Here is a 12,480-nt window from a genome sequence, read left to right on the forward strand (position 1 = left end):
TTCTAGGACAAGTGCTTGTACTTTATCTCCAATGGGAGGACAGAGCTGCTACTGTGCAGCAGAGAGTGTACCAGGGCATGCTGGGATATTTCTAGGACAAGTGCTTGTACTGTACCCCCAATGGGAGGACAGAGCTGCCCCTGTGCAGCAGAGAATGTACCAGGGCATGCTGGGCCATTTCTAGGACAAGTGCTTGTACTGTATCTCCAATGGGAGGACAGAGCTGCTCCAGTGCAGCAGAGAATGTACCAGGGCATGCTGGGCCATTTCTAGGACAAGTGCTTGTACTGTACCTCCAATGGGAGGACAGAGCTGCTCCCGTGCAGCAGAGAATGTACCAGGGCATGCTGGGATATTTCTAGGACAAGTGCTTGTACTGTACCCCCAATGGGAGGACAGAGCTGCCCCTGTGCAGCAGGGAATGTACCAGGGCATGCTGGGATATTACTAGGACAAGTGCTTGTACTGTACCTCCAATGGGAGGACAGAGCTGCTCCTGTGCAGCAGAGAGTGTACCAGGGCATGCTGGGATATTTCTAGGACAAGTGCTTGTACTGTACCTCCAATGGGAGGACAGAGCTGCCCCTGTGCAGCAGAGAATGTACCAGTGCATGCTGGGCCATTTCTAGGACAAGTGCTTGTACTGTACCTCCAATGGGAGGGCAGAGCTGCTCCTGTGCAGCAGAGAATGTACCAGGGCATGCTGGGATATTTCTAGGACAAGTGCTTGTACTGTACCTCCAATGGGAGGACAGAGCTGCCCCTGTGCAGCAGAGAATGTACCAGTGCATGCTGGGCCATTTCTAGGACAAGTGCTTGTACTGTACCTCCAATGGGAGGACAGAGCTGCTCCTGTGCAGCAGAGAATGTACCAGGGCATGCTGGGATATTTCTAGGACAAGTGCTTGTACTGTACCTCCAATGGGAGGACAGAGCTGCTCCTGTGCAGCAGAGAATGTACCAGGGCATGCTGGGATATTTCTAAGACAAGTGCTTGTACTGTACCTCCAATGGGAGGACAGAGCTGCTCCTGTGCAGCAGAGAATGTATCAGGGCATGCTGGGCCATTTCTAGGACAAGTGCTTGTACTGTACCCCCAATGGGAGGACAGAGCTGCTCCTGTGCAGCAGAGAATGTATCAGGGCATGCTGGGCCATTTCTAGGACAAGTGCTTGTACTGTACCTCCAATGGGAGCACAGAGCTGCTCCTGTGCAGCAGAGAATGTACCAGGGCATGCTGGGATATTTCTAGGACAAGTGCTTGTACTGTACCTCCAATGGGAGGACAGAGCTGCTCCTGTGCAGCAGAGAATGTACCAGGGCATGCTGGGATATTTCTAGGACAAGTGCTTGTACTGTACCCCCAATGGGAGGACAGAGCTGCTCCTGTGCAGCAGAGAATGTATCAGGGCATGCTGGGCCATTCCTAGGACAAGTGCTTGTACTGTACCTCCAATGGGAGCACAGAGCTGCTCCTGTGCAGCAGAGAATGTACCAGGGCATGCTGGGATATTTCTAGGACAAGTTCTTGTACTGTACCTCCAATGGGAGGACAGAGCTGCTCCAGTGCAGCAGAGAATGTACCAGGGCATGCTGGGCCATTTCTAGGACAAGTGCTTGTACTGTACCTCCAATGGGAGGACAGAGCTGCTCCTGTGCAGCAGAGAATGTACCAGGGCATGCTGGGATATTTCTAGGACAAGTTCTTGTACTGTACCTCCAATGGGAGGACAGAGCTGCTCCAGTGCAGCAGAGAATGTACCAGGGCATGCTGGGCCATTCCTAGGACAAGTGCTTGTACTGTACCTCCAATGGGAGCACAGAGCTGCTCCTGTGCAGCAGAGAATGTACCAGGGCATGCTGGGATATTTCTAGGACAAGTTCTTGTACTGTACCTCCAATGGGAGGACAGAGCTGCTCCTGTGCAGCAGAGAATGTACCAGGGCATGCTGGGCCATTCCTAGGACAAGTGCTTGTACTGTACCTCCAATGGGAGCACAGAGCTGCTCCTGTGCAGCAGAGAATGTACCAGGGCATGCTGGGATATTTCTAGGACAAGTGCTTGTACTGTACCTCCAATGGGAGGACAGAGCTGCTCCTGTGCAGCAGAGAATGTACCAGGGCATGCTGGGCCATTCCTAGGACAAGTGCTTGTACTGTACCTCCAATGGGAGGGCAGAGCTGCTCCTGTGCAGCAGAGAATGTACCAGGGCATGCTGGGCCATTTCTAGGACAAGTGCTTGTACTGTACCTCCAATGGGAGGACAGAGCTGCTCCTGTGCAGCAGAGAATGTACCAGGGTATGCTGGGCCATTCCTAGGACAAGTGCTTGTACTGTACCTCCAATGGGAGGACAGAGCTGCTCCTGTGCAGCAGGGAATGTACCAGGGCATGCTGGGATATTTCTAGGACAAGTGCTTGTACTGTACCTCCAATGGGAGGACAGAGCTGCTCCTGTGCAGCAGAGAATGTACCAGGGCATGCTGGGCCATTCCTAGGACAAGTGCTTGTACTGTACCTCCAATGGGAGGGCAGAGCTGCTCCTGTGCAGCAGAGAATGTACCAGGGCATGCTGGGCCATTTCTAGGACAAGTGCTTGTACTGTACCTCCAATGGGAGGACAGAGCTGCTCCTGTGCAGCAGTGAATGTACCAGGGCATGTTGGGATATTTCTAGGACAGGTGCTTGTACTGTACCTCCAATGGGAGGACAGAGCTGCTCCTGTGCAGCAGAGAATGTACCAGGGCATGCTGGGATATTTCTAGGACAAGTGCTTGTACTGTACCTCCAATGGGAGGACAGAGATGCTCCAGTGCAGCAGAGAATGTACCAGGGCATGCTGGGATATTACTAGGACAAGTGCTTGTACTGTACCTCCAATGGGAGGACAGAGCTGCTCCTGTGCAGCAGAGAATGTACCAGGGCATGCTGGGATATTTCTAGGACAAGTGCTTGTACTATACCTCCAATGGGAGGACAGAGCTGCCCCTGTGCAGCAGAGAATGCACCAGGGCATGCTGGGATATTACTAGGACAAGTGCTTGTACTGTACCTCCAATGGGAGGACAGAGCTGCTCCTGTGCAGCAGGGAATGTACCAGGGCATGCTGGGCCATTTCTAGGACAAGTGCTTGTACTGTACCTCCAATGGGAGGACAGAGCTGCTCCTGTGCAGCAGAGAATGTACCAGGGCATGCATGCTGGGCCATTTCTAGGACAAGTGCTTGTATTGTACCTCCAATGGGAGGACAGAGCTGCTCCTGTGCAGCAGAGAATGTACCAGGGCATGCTGGGATATTTCTAGGACAAGTGCTTGTACTGTACCTCCAATGGGAGGACAGAGCTGCCCCTGTGCAGCAGAGAATGTACCAGGGCATGCTGGGCCATTTCTAGGACAAGTGCTTGTACTGTACCTCCAATGGGAGGACAGAGCTGCTCCAGTGCAGCAGAGAGTGTACCAGGGCATGCTGGGATATTTCTAGGACAAGTGCTTGTACTGTACCTCCAATGGGAGGACAGAGCTGCTCCTGTGCAGCAGAGAATGTACCAGGGCATGCTGGGATATTACTAGGACAAGTGCTTGTACTGTATCTCCAATGGGAGGACAGAGCTGCTCCTGTGCAGCAGTGAATGTACCAGGGCATGCTGGGATGTTTCTAGGACAAGTGCTTGTACTGTACCTCCAATGGGAGGACAGAGCTGCTCCTGTGTAGCAGAGAATGTACCAGGGCATGCTGGGATATTTCTAGGACAAGTGCTTGTACTGTACCTCCAATGGGAGGACAGAGCTGCTCCTGTGCAGCAGAGAATGTACCAGGGCATGCTGGGATATTTCTAGGACAAGTGCTTGTACTGTACCTCCAATGGGAGGACAGAGCTGCTCCTGTGCAGCAGAGAATGTACCAGGGCATGCTGGGATATTTCTAGGACAAGTGCTTGTACTGTACCTCCAATGGGAGGACAGAGCTTCTCCTGTGCAGCAGAGAATGTACCAGGGCATGCTGGGCCATTTCTAGGACAAGTGCTTGTAGTGTACCTCCAATGGGAGGACAGAGCTGCTCCTGTGCAGCAGAGAATGTACCAGGGCATGCTGGGCCATTCCTAGGACAAGTGCTTGTACTGTACCTCCAATGGGAGGACAGAGCTGCTCCTGTGCAGCAGAGAATGTACCAGGGCATGCTGGGATATTTCTAGGACAAGTGCTTGTACTGTACCTCCAATGGGAGGACAGAGCTGCCCCTGTGCAGCAGAGAATGTACCAGGGCATGCTGGGCCATTTCTAGGACAAGTGCTTGTACTGTATCTCCAATGGGAGGACAGAGCTTCTCCTGTGCAGCAGAGAATGTACCAGGGCATGCTGGGCCATTTCTAGGACAAGTGCTTGTACTGTACCTCCAATGGGAGGACAGAGCTGCTCCTGTGCAGCAGAGAATGTACCAGGGCATGCTGGGCCATTCCTAGGACAAGTGCTTGTACTGTACCTCCAATGGGAGGACAGAGCTGCTCCTGTGCAGCAGAGAGTGTACCAGGGCATGCTGGGATATTTCTAGGACAAGTGCTTGTACTGTACCTCCAATGGGAGGACAGAGCTGCTCCTGTGCAGCAGAGAATGTACCAGGGCATGCTGGGATATTACTAGGACAAGTGCTTGTACTGTACCTCCAATGGGAGGGCAGAGCTGCTCCTGTGCAGCAGAGAATGCACCAGGGCATGCTGGGCCATTTCTAGGACAAGTGCTTGTACTGTACCCCCAATGGAAGGACAGAGCTGCTCCTGTGCAGCAGAGAATGTACCAGTGCATGCTGGGATATTTCTAGGACAAGTGCTTGTACTGTACCTCCAATGGGAGGACAGAGCTGCTCCTGTGCAGCAGAGAATGTACCAGGGCATGCTGGGATATTTCTAGGACAAGTGCTTGTACTGTACCTCCAATGGGAGGACAGAGCTGCTCCTGTGCAGCAGAGAATGTACCAGGGCATGCTGGGATATTACTAGGACAAGTGCTTGTACTGTACCTCCAATGGGAGGGCAGAGCTGCTCCTGTGCAGCAGAGAATGCACCAGGGCATGCTGGGCCATTTCTAGGACAAGTGCTTGTACTGTACCTCCAATGGGAGGACAGAGCTGCCCCTGTGCAGCAGAGAATGTACCAGGGCATGCTGGGCCATTTCTAGGACAAGTGCTTGTACTGTACCCCCAATGGGAGCACAGAGTTGCTCCTGTGCAGCAGAGAATGTACCAGGGCATGCTGGGATATTTCTAGGACAAGTGCTTGTACTGTACCCCCAATGGGAGGACAGAGCTGCTCCTGTGCAGCAGAGAATGTACCAGGGCATGCTGGGCCATTTCTAGGACAAGTGCTTGTACTGTACCTCCAATGGGAGGACAGAGCTGCCCCTGTGCAGCAGAGAATGTACCAGGGCATGCTGGGATATTTCTAGGACAAGTGCTTGTACTGTACCTCCAATGGGAGGACAGAGCTGCTCCTGTGCAGCAGAGAATGTACCAGGGCATGCTGGGATATTTCTAGGACAAGTGCTTGTACTTTATCTCCAATGGGAGGACAGAGCTGCTACTGTGCAGCAGAGAGTGTACCAGGGCATGCTGGGATATTTCTAGGACAAGTGCTTGTACTGTACCCCCAATGGGAGGACAGAGCTGCCCCTGTGCAGCAGAGAATGTACCAGGGCATGCTGGGCCATTTCTAGGACAAGTGCTTGTACTGTATCTCCAATGGGAGGACAGAGCTGCTCCAGTGCAGCAGAGAATGTACCAGGGCATGCTGGGCCATTTCTAGGACAAGTGCTTGTACTGTACCTCCAATGGGAGGACAGAGCTGCTCCCGTGCAGCAGAGAATGTACCAGGGCATGCTGGGATATTTCTAGGACAAGTGCTTGTACTGTACCCCCAATGGGAGGACAGAGCTGCCCCTGTGCAGCAGGGAATGTACCAGGGCATGCTGGGATATTACTAGGACAAGTGCTTGTACTGTACCTCCAATGGGAGGACAGAGCTGCTCCTGTGCAGCAGAGAGTGTACCAGGGCATGCTGGGATATTTCTAGGACAAGTGCTTGTACTGTACCTCCAATGGGAGGACAGAGCTGCCCCTGTGCAGCAGAGAATGTACCAGTGCATGCTGGGCCATTTCTAGGACAAGTGCTTGTACTGTACCTCCAATGGGAGGGCAGAGCTGCTCCTGTGCAGCAGAGAATGTACCAGGGCATGCTGGGATATTTCTAGGACAAGTGCTTGTACTGTACCTCCAATGGGAGGACAGAGCTGCCCCTGTGCAGCAGAGAATGTACCAGTGCATGCTGGGCCATTTCTAGGACAAGTGCTTGTACTGTACCTCCAATGGGAGGACAGAGCTGCTCCTGTGCAGCAGAGAATGTACCAGGGCATGCTGGGATATTTCTAGGACAAGTGCTTGTACTGTACCTCCAATGGGAGGACAGAGCTGCTCCTGTGCAGCAGAGAATGTACCAGGGCATGCTGGGATATTTCTAAGACAAGTGCTTGTACTGTACCTCCAATGGGAGGACAGAGCTGCTCCTGTGCAGCAGAGAATGTATCAGGGCATGCTGGGCCATTTCTAGGACAAGTGCTTGTACTGTACCCCCAATGGGAGGACAGAGCTGCTCCTGTGCAGCAGAGAATGTATCAGGGCATGCTGGGCCATTTCTAGGACAAGTGCTTGTACTGTACCTCCAATGGGAGCACAGAGCTGCTCCTGTGCAGCAGAGAATGTACCAGGGCATGCTGGGATATTTCTAGGACAAGTGCTTGTACTGTACCTCCAATGGGAGGACAGAGCTGCTCCTGTGCAGCAGAGAATGTACCAGGGCATGCTGGGATATTTCTAGGACAAGTGCTTGTACTGTACCCCCAATGGGAGGACAGAGCTGCTCCTGTGCAGCAGAGAATGTATCAGGGCATGCTGGGCCATTCCTAGGACAAGTGCTTGTACTGTACCTCCAATGGGAGCACAGAGCTGCTCCTGTGCAGCAGAGAATGTACCAGGGCATGCTGGGATATTTCTAGGACAAGTTCTTGTACTGTACCTCCAATGGGAGGACAGAGCTGCTCCAGTGCAGCAGAGAATGTACCAGGGCATGCTGGGCCATTTCTAGGACAAGTGCTTGTACTGTACCTCCAATGGGAGGACAGAGCTGCTCCTGTGCAGCAGAGAATGTACCAGGGCATGCTGGGATATTTCTAGGACAAGTTCTTGTACTGTACCTCCAATGGGAGGACAGAGCTGCTCCAGTGCAGCAGAGAATGTACCAGGGCATGCTGGGCCATTCCTAGGACAAGTGCTTGTACTGTACCTCCAATGGGAGCACAGAGCTGCTCCTGTGCAGCAGAGAATGTACCAGGGCATGCTGGGATATTTCTAGGACAAGTTCTTGTACTGTACCTCCAATGGGAGGACAGAGCTGCTCCTGTGCAGCAGAGAATGTACCAGGGCATGCTGGGCCATTCCTAGGACAAGTGCTTGTACTGTACCTCCAATGGGAGCACAGAGCTGCTCCTGTGCAGCAGAGAATGTACCAGGGCATGCTGGGATATTTCTAGGACAAGTGCTTGTACTGTACCTCCAATGGGAGGACAGAGCTGCTCCTGTGCAGCAGAGAATGTACCAGGGCATGCTGGGCCATTCCTAGGACAAGTGCTTGTACTGTACCTCCAATGGGAGGGCAGAGCTGCTCCTGTGCAGCAGAGAATGTACCAGGGCATGCTGGGCCATTTCTAGGACAAGTGCTTGTACTGTACCTCCAATGGGAGGACAGAGCTGCTCCTGTGCAGCAGAGAATGTACCAGGGTATGCTGGGCCATTCCTAGGACAAGTGCTTGTACTGTACCTCCAATGGGAGGACAGAGCTGCTCCTGTGCAGCAGGGAATGTACCAGGGCATGCTGGGATATTTCTAGGACAAGTGCTTGTACTGTACCTCCAATGGGAGGACAGAGCTGCTCCTGTGCAGCAGAGAATGTACCAGGGCATGCTGGGCCATTCCTAGGACAAGTGCTTGTACTGTACCTCCAATGGGAGGGCAGAGCTGCTCCTGTGCAGCAGAGAATGTACCAGGGCATGCTGGGCCATTTCTAGGACAAGTGCTTGTACTGTACCTCCAATGGGAGGACAGAGCTGCTCCTGTGCAGCAGTGAATGTACCAGGGCATGTTGGGATATTTCTAGGACAGGTGCTTGTACTGTACCTCCAATGGGAGGACAGAGCTGCTCCTGTGCAGCAGAGAATGTACCAGGGCATGCTGGGATATTTCTAGGACAAGTGCTTGTACTGTACCTCCAATGGGAGGACAGAGATGCTCCAGTGCAGCAGAGAATGTACCAGGGCATGCTGGGATATTACTAGGACAAGTGCTTGTACTGTACCTCCAATGGGAGGACAGAGCTGCTCCTGTGCAGCAGAGAATGTACCAGGGCATGCTGGGATATTTCTAGGACAAGTGCTTGTACTATACCTCCAATGGGAGGACAGAGCTGCCCCTGTGCAGCAGAGAATGCACCAGGGCATGCTGGGATATTACTAGGACAAGTGCTTGTACTGTACCTCCAATGGGAGGACAGAGCTGCTCCTGTGCAGCAGGGAATGTACCAGGGCATGCTGGGCCATTTCTAGGACAAGTGCTTGTACTGTACCTCCAATGGGAGGACAGAGCTGCTCCTGTGCAGCAGAGAATGTACCAGGGCATGCATGCTGGGCCATTTCTAGGACAAGTGCTTGTATTGTACCTCCAATGGGAGGACAGAGCTGCTCCTGTGCAGCAGAGAATGTACCAGGGCATGCTGGGATATTTCTAGGACAAGTGCTTGTACTGTACCTCCAATGGGAGGACAGAGCTGCCCCTGTGCAGCAGAGAATGTACCAGGGCATGCTGGGCCATTTCTAGGACAAGTGCTTGTACTGTACCTCCAATGGGAGGACAGAGCTGCTCCAGTGCAGCAGAGAGTGTACCAGGGCATGCTGGGATATTTCTAGGACAAGTGCTTGTACTGTACCTCCAATGGGAGGACAGAGCTGCTCCTGTGCAGCAGAGAATGTACCAGGGCATGCTGGGATATTACTAGGACAAGTGCTTGTACTGTATCTCCAATGGGAGGACAGAGCTGCTCCTGTGCAGCAGTGAATGTACCAGGGCATGCTGGGATATTTCTAGGACAAGTGCTTGTACTGTACCTCCAATGGGAGGACAGAGCTGCTCCTGTGTAGCAGAGAATGTACCAGGGCATGCTGGGATATTTCTAGGACAAGTGCTTGTACTGTACCTCCAATGGGAGGACAGAGCTGCTCCTGTGCAGCAGAGAATGTACCAGGGCATGCTGGGATATTTCTAGGACAAGTGCTTGTACTGTACCTCCAATGGGAGGACAGAGCTGCTCCTGTGCAGCAGAGAATGTACCAGGGCATGCTGGGATATTTCTAGGACAAGTGCTTGTACTGTACCTCCAATGGGAGGACAGAGCTTCTCCTGTGCAGCAGAGAATGTACCAGGGCATGCTGGGCCATTTCTAGGACAAGTGCTTGTAGTGTACCTCCAATGGGAGGACAGAGCTGCTCCTGTGCAGCAGAGAATGTACCAGGGCATGCTGGGCCATTCCTAGGACAAGTGCTTGTACTGTACCTCCAATGGGAGGACAGAGCTGCTCCTGTGCAGCAGAGAATGTACCAGGGCATGCTGGGATATTTCTAGGACAAGTGCTTGTACTGTACCTCCAATGGGAGGACAGAGCTGCCCCTGTGCAGCAGAGAATGTACCAGGGCATGCTGGGCCATTTCTAGGACAAGTGCTTGTACTGTATCTCCAATGGGAGGACAGAGCTTCTCCTGTGCAGCAGAGAATGTACCAGGGCATGCTGGGCCATTTCTAGGACAAGTGCTTGTACTGTACCTCCAATGGGAGGACAGAGCTGCTCCTGTGCAGCAGAGAATGTACCAGGGCATGCTGGGCCATTTCTAGGACAATTTCTGATATCGTAAACCTTTTTTCCAGGTCCCTTGGGGTTTACTAAAACATGATTATACTGTAATAACAAATGCAGAGCATGAGTAGGGCCAACTGGGATCCCACCATGTCCTCCTCCTGAATCACAGCCAGTGGATAGGCTGTCAGTTACAAGGGAAGCATGGCTGCAGCAGATTACTGCTGGCCCCACCCCCTATAATGTGTACCACATTACTGCTGCTCGGGGGAGGGGCAGAAGGATTGAGATCTTGTAAAAAATGTGTCCTGTATTGTGTTTCAACATATCTTTCAATACATTTGTATTTGTAATTTCATCCTTAATCAAAAACAGGTTTTCATTATTCAATATATTATTTTTTACAAATATGCTGCAAGAAATGTAGCAAGTTGGAATTCAATTTTAGTAATGTGGCATAAACAATGATCCACCATTTTAAAGGCAACCTGAGGTGAGAGGGATATGGAGGACGCCATATTTATTTCCTTGTAAGCAATGTCGGTTGCCTGGCAGACCTACTGATCTTCTGGCATAAAAAGTGACTGAGTCAAAACCCTGGAACAAGCATATGGCTAATCCAGTAAAACCTGAGTCAGAGTACCTGATCTGTTGCATGCTTGTTCGGGGTCTATGGCTAAAAGTATTAGAGACACAGGATCAGCAGGACTGCCAGGAAACTGGTATTGTTTTAAAGGAAATAGATATGGCAGGTTCCATATCATACTCACCTCGGGTTCCCTTTAACTAACATCTCTTTAAAGGCAGAGAAAACAGGCACACAGCAAAAAACAAATAGCCTTGAAGTTTTGCTTGATAATGATAACATTTCCTAAGATGCAATATTTCCGTCAGATCAATTTTTACAGAAAACCATGCAGTATATGCAGAGAATCGATATAAAATGATTCTATGGTCGATTAGAATAGAAAATGTTGTCCAGTTTATGGGAACAATGGAAAATTACTTTCAGTCCCACACATTTAATCGAACATTCACATCTGTTTAAAATATTTTACCATAATTGGGCACCTTAAAAAGACACTGAAGTCTCTTTTTTACCTTATTTTTTATAAAGTCCTCTTCAGCATTTAATGCTAAGCGGATTCGCCGCATTCCCGCGGCTGAACGAGTGACTTATTGCCCAGAAATAGCCCTGCAAAGTTCCACGACTTTGCAGGTCGCTGATTTTGCTGCCCAGGGGAGGCAGAGTTTTGCTCTGTAGCTTTGCCTCTTCTCCAGTCAATCTCTGCCTCTCCCCGCCCCTCTCAGTGAAAGAAGACTGAGAGGGTCAGGGAGAGACAGAGATCGGCGGAGATTGACTGGATAGGAGGCAAAGCTCTGCCTCTACCAGGAAGAAAAATCTGCGAGCCCTGGAACTTGGCAGGGCTATTTCTGGGCAATAAATCACTTGTTCTGCTGCGGTAATGCGGCAAATCCTCTTCGAATTTAATGCTGAAGAGGACTTTATAAAAAAATAAGGTAAAAAAAGAGACTTCAGTGTCTCTTTAAAGGGACCCCGAACAGGACCATAAATCAGGCAAATGAACTTACCTGAGGCTTCCTCCAGCCCCTAGTAGTCGGTGAGGTGCCTTGACATCGTCCAGGATCCCTCCATTCAGCCCCTGGCAGCTCTACTAGAGGGGCGACTTCGGCTGAAGTTGTGGGCCACTGCGCATGCGCGGTTCCTTCTTTCAAAAACCGCACGTGTACAGAACGCTTATGTGCGAGACGGACGTGCAGGGGGTGGCGCATACACAGTGGCCCACGACATTGAACGAGCCCGGAGGACGCCAAGAAACTTCACTGACAACGAGGGGCTGACGGAAGCCCCAGGTAAGTTAATTTGCCTGCTGTATGGTCCTGTTCATGGTCCCTTTAAGGGCTGGTTCGCACGGGCATCCGCCCTCATCATTAAATGCCAGGATCAAACGTTCCCCACATTGAGGTGAATTGCGGCATTTACTGTCAAAATTCCTGAGGCGTTGCATGTAGCGTGTCACGGCGGTTGTGTTCAGCGGTTCCGTGTTCTCCATGGGACTCTAAACCCATCAAGAGGACTAATGCCAAACGCTGTGGTGCTCTGTTGTAGAAAATTGTATATTTTAGGCTAACCTCATCGACCGTAGACACCCGTGTGAACCAGTCCTAACACTGATCTTTAACGGAGATGTAAATTATTATTGGAGATTCACCATATCCAAAAGAGGCAGTAAGGTCTGAAGTACTATATATACTCGAATATAAGCCGACCCACGTATAAGCCGAGGTACCCACTTTTCTCTCAGAAACCAGGAAAAAGTGATTTACTCGCATTTAAGCCCCCTCCCCAGTATAGCCCCCACAGTAACCAAATGTGCCCCAAGTACAAGTCAGCCCCCCTCCCCATAGCCAGATGGGCCCCAAGGATGATACAAGTGTGTCTCAAGATGCCACTAGATGGCGTCATAGATATGAGACACAGCAATTGTCACACATGAATAATCCCTGATCATTG

At 51.3% G+C, this 12,480-nt stretch overlaps 1 protein-coding gene across 8 annotated transcripts in view; it reads left to right on the top strand.

Moving 5' to 3' along the window:
* UVRAG (UV radiation resistance associated) overlaps positions 1 to 12,480 on the top strand; it is a 300,947-nt gene that overhangs the window by 41,135 nt on the left and 247,332 nt on the right. The gene's annotated exons all lie outside the window — the stretch shown is intronic.

The sequence above is a fragment of the Hyperolius riggenbachi genome, chromosome 2, assembly GCF_040937935.1.
Source record: "Hyperolius riggenbachi isolate aHypRig1 chromosome 2, aHypRig1.pri, whole genome shotgun sequence".
Taxonomy (NCBI): domain Eukaryota; kingdom Metazoa; phylum Chordata; class Amphibia; order Anura; family Hyperoliidae; genus Hyperolius; species Hyperolius riggenbachi.